This window comes from Oryx dammah, unplaced genomic scaffold (assembly GCF_014754425.2).
Source record: "Oryx dammah isolate SB20612 unplaced genomic scaffold, SCBI_Odam_1.1 HiC_scaffold_11150, whole genome shotgun sequence".
In the NCBI taxonomy this organism is placed as follows: Eukaryota; Metazoa; Chordata; class Mammalia; order Artiodactyla; family Bovidae; genus Oryx; species Oryx dammah.
In genome coordinates, this window is record NW_024080543.1 from 258021 (window position 1) to 262537 (window position 4517).

Sequence of the window (4517 nt, forward strand, 5' to 3'; positions counted from 1 at the left end):
CATGCATTGGAGAAGGAAATGGCAACCCACTCCAGTGTTCTTGCCTGGAGAATCCCAGGGACGGGGAAGCCTCATGGGCTGCCACCTATGGGGTCACACAGAGTCGGACACGACTGAAGTGACTTAGCAGCAGCAGCAGCAGTGATTTTACACTGAAACCTGAAGGGTGTTGAGACAGTGTTTTCAAGGCTAAGAGGAGAGCAGCAAGTGATATGAAGAGTGCGGCACTCAGAAGCACTAGAAAAGCCCAGGACTTTGGTGAGAAACCAGGAAGGGTGCTGCCAGGCTGAAGGAGTGGTTGGGACCAGGTTGTGAAGAGCCCTCAATACCTGGTAAATTTGATTTTTCTAAATAAACTCTTGAAGGTTTTTTTTTTTTTTTTAAAGAATTCATGTGACTAGGGAGTGAATTTACCTGAGAAAGAGAGGGAGATGTAATTGAATTTAGTTTTTTAAAAGCTCCCTGCTAAGTGATTAATATATTACAAAATGACTAAACACAAGGAGACCAGTAAAATATATAGCCAGGCAGGAGATGACTGGTTTTCCATTTTGGCAGATGGAGAAATGTGGATTGATTTGAGGTGTATGTTGGAGATGGAAACCATAGGCCTTGTGATGGATTGGAGGTGGTGGGTGACTCATTCAGGATAGGTGGGTGGAATCATTCTTGACTTCAGGATTTCCTGGTGTTTGGAAAGACTGGGAGAGATTTGGATAGGTGATGAAAATAAAAAAACTCCTATTTGAAAGTGTTAAGTTTGAGGTGTTTCTGAGACACCTAAACTGCTTCCAGTTTACCATTTAAGTGAATAATTACCCAGAAAGCTTCCCCTTCCAAATAACAATCATCAGCGTTATTTCTAGCCTAGTTATCCTTGCTTCACAGAGAGAGAATTAAGATGTGGAAAGATTATCTTGTTTAGAGTCATGTAATATGTCTCATAAAAATAGGTAAGTGAGTAGCTAGTATAAAAATGGGAAGGTATTGGACTCTCATGCTCCATTGGGGAGATTAATGAGTACTCCATATTCTCTGCCCTTTTATATAAAATAGCAGATACTTTCCTATTAGGAATTAGAGTTTGGAAATAATAGAATATAACCCAAAAGTTACAAGACACTGCTTATTGAAAGCTTATGTTACTACATTCGTACTAATTTGGTGTCAATTCTCAGTGAAAATTTTTCTTAAGAAAAAACATTTTCTTTGAAAGGTATTTTCCTTTGGAGAGTTTGAGGAAGGGTGCCCAAGTAAACGAGAGTAGAATCTTTGAACAAAGCTCAACTTGTTTTTAGTGTTTTAGTGTTTCCTTAGTATCTTGTAGAATCCTGTTGGTCTGTGTGTGCGAAGACTTCAGTCTGGACAACCTTCCCCACCCAAAGAAAAAAAAATCCTTTATTCCCTTATGAGCTGCTTCCTTGGGCAGATTATTGTAGTTCTGAGCTTGTTTCTTTTTATAGTGATTGTGAAGTTTGTTTCTGCCCTGTGTCTAATTGATAAGATGGCAAATCTTATTTCTCTTCCTACCCATGTCAGTTTAGAGCTAGAAGGGAATTTAATCTGTTCTGGGTTTTGGCCCTTACCAATAAATTGCTGTCTCCATTTTATATGTTAGGCAGCTGAAGCCCAGAGAGGTTGTAATAGAAAAGTATAAGATTCTTATTTCCTGGGGCAGTATTTCTTCTTTCCTTGAAATACTAAAGTAAAACCATGTCCCCAGGTCTGTTTCTTTGCTACTTCTGATAATCTGCAAAGCTAAGAAGAAAGAAATGAGAATGAGGAGAAAAGAAAGAAAATATTACAATATAGAACAATATTTAGATAGTAAGAAGTGAAGAAAATGAAGCTGTAAATGATCTAGTCATAGTTTATATAGATTTAAATATTTTAAAAATATTTTAAGCTAAAGACACAATGAGGTAGGAAGGAAGGAAATGGCTTTGCAGTGTCTGATTTTTAAGCTCTTTCTTCAGTTATGTGTTATGAAACTGGTCTCTGTTCTCTTAGATAGGGATTCCTGTCTCAATTTCAAGAACTATTTTTTCAAATAGGACTATTCTACTAAGTAGTAAATATTGTTTAAATAGTGAGAGTACCTCTTTATTAAATAGTTATTCATTTTAATCTTTTAAATATGTATGAAAATTTAGTTGCTATGAAGTAGAAATGTAGGAATTGATGGGTAACTCTCTTTTTAATGTCCGCAAATAGCTATATATGCTAACTGGTTTATTTGGCAGCCTTTGTTACCAGTATCATAATTTTCAGGTTTTTTGTTCGCTTTAGAAATGGACCAGTTTTGACAAGATGTAGTACTGCAGCGTGCCTGATGGAATATGTTCAGCCATGGCATCCGAACTTTGTAAGACGATCTCTGTGGCAAGGCTGGAAAAGCACAAGAATTTGTTCTTAAATTACAGGAATCTGCAGCATTTCCCATTGGAGTTACTGAAAGATGAGGGACTACAGTACTTGGAGAGACTCTACATGAAAAGGAACTCCCTTACAACCTTGGTACAGTATTACATCACATTTTTAAAAAGTTATTTATAATGTAGTCCTGATCAAGATATGTTTATGTATCTTAAGATATCCAGAACCAAGATGTATATCCCCTCTTCTTGTATAAGCATGTAATAAAAGTACATATACAGTGGGTTCTCCTTAGGTGGAAATTCACTATCTAATTCCTGCACTTACAAAGTTGCAGGAGTTGTATAGGAAAGCAAAATATTCACTAATATACCACTGAGTCCCACACAGTACTACATATAAGATAGATAACCAACTAGGACTTACTGTATAGCACAGCTCTACTCAATATCCTGTGATAACCTATCTGGGAAAAGAATCTGAAGAAGAATGAATATATGTATATGTATAGTCAGATCACTTTGCTGTACACCTGAAACTAATGCAACATTGTGAATGAACTATACTACAGTAAAATTAAAAAAAAAAATTAGGCCCCATTCAGAAACCTCTCTTCACTTAGTCTGTGCGTCTCTCTGGGCCTGTGCTTTCTTTGCATGTTAAGATTCCTAAATGATTTATGGATGTTATAGTATCCAATAGGCCAGTTAAAAAGTAAGGAAGAGAAAGACCAACAAGGATGACTTTGATTTAGAGGTATTTAAAAAGATAATAATTCGAAGATTAAAATACTAAAATTAGCATTAGGAGGCTTGATGTGTTTTGAGTATTTTGAAAAACTCCCAAACCAAAAAATCTCCATGATTGCACTGTGAAAATCAAATGACTTTGAGCTATCGTCCAATTTATTGGGGAAGTTTTTTCCACGAAAGCCAACATTTTATCATATTAAAGTTTTATGATGTTAAAAAAACTAAAATATTTTTCAAGAGAATGTCTCTGTCAAACTTTTTATTCCCACTGTTTAGCATGATATTTGGTCTCTGTTTTAAATGAATTTGCTTTATGTGGACTTTCTGATTATCATTGAACCTCATTTAAGTTTTTCACGTTGAATTCTAGTTCTTATTTATATTAGATGATTTATGAAGTCTTGTTGTTTCTTTGTGAATGGGCCCATTCTTCATTCCCTTCTCTGAAAGTATCTGAATATCTGAAAATATACCTTACTGGCTTCATGTATATGGAGTGTTTTTCTGGAAAAGTTTTATTTAATCTGTGTAAAATACCTACAGTGTATAGAAAGCATTATAAATTTTGCTTATTTTTGCTGTGTCTGAAAGTAAATGTAAATATATCTTTCATTTTTAGTCTTTGGCATATTGGTGTATGGGCCTTCGCAAGTGGCACTAGTGGTAAAGAAACCACTTGCCAATGCAGGAGACATACGTGATGCAGGTTCGATCCCTGGGTCAGGAAGATCCCCTGGAGGAGGGCATGGCAACCCACTCAAGTATTCTTGCCTCGAGAATCCCATGGACAGAGAAACCCCCAGTCCATCAGATTGCAGAGAGTCAGACATGACTGTAGCAACTTAGCACATGCACACATTGACGTATATGTTATTTTGCATGCCTAGTTAGATTTTTTCAAATTAAAATTTTCACTTTTCAAACCTTAATAATCTATATACAATCATATTAATCCTTTTTGCAAGATCATCATTCCATAAAATGAAACCGTATTTATGTAGTGCTTTTTACCCCCTTTGGAGAAGAAGTGGTATAAGAAATAATTTGTCAAGAATTATAGCCCAGATTTTCTTATGTTTGCTGTTATGTACAAAGAAAAGTTGTGAGCGGATTACGTCTCAAACAATCAGTCATAGTCTACTGCGGTAGAAGTAATTGACCTTTGCTTATAAAACTAACAATAAATTTCTGGTTTTGTGGCCATTTCTTGCCTGAATTTTTCTGTTTATGAAAAATTTAAATACCTACTATGTAATTTTCACTGATATAATGACTTCCAAACATACATTTCAAGTTCATTATTTGCCAGCTTGTTTGTTGAAGATTAAATTGTTGCATATGTTTATAATGATAGGTGTAAGTATTTTATTTTAATGGTTTCTCTTAGCT

At 35.3% G+C, this 4517-nt stretch overlaps 1 long non-coding RNA gene across 2 annotated transcripts; it reads left to right on the top strand.

The window, feature by feature from the left end:
- The first annotated feature begins 184 nt into the window (after positions 1–184).
- On the top strand, positions 185–3774 carry LOC120860653. 2 transcript variants are annotated; one of them, XR_005720397.1, is made up of 3 exons: positions 185–332; positions 2290–2517; positions 3748–3774. It is a non-coding gene; the product is annotated as an uncharacterized LOC120860653 (long non-coding RNA). The 2 variants fall into 2 exon arrangements; XR_005720398.1 differs by lacking the exon at positions 185–332 and adding an exon at positions 633–653.
- Positions 3775–4517: the final 743 nt, after the last annotated feature.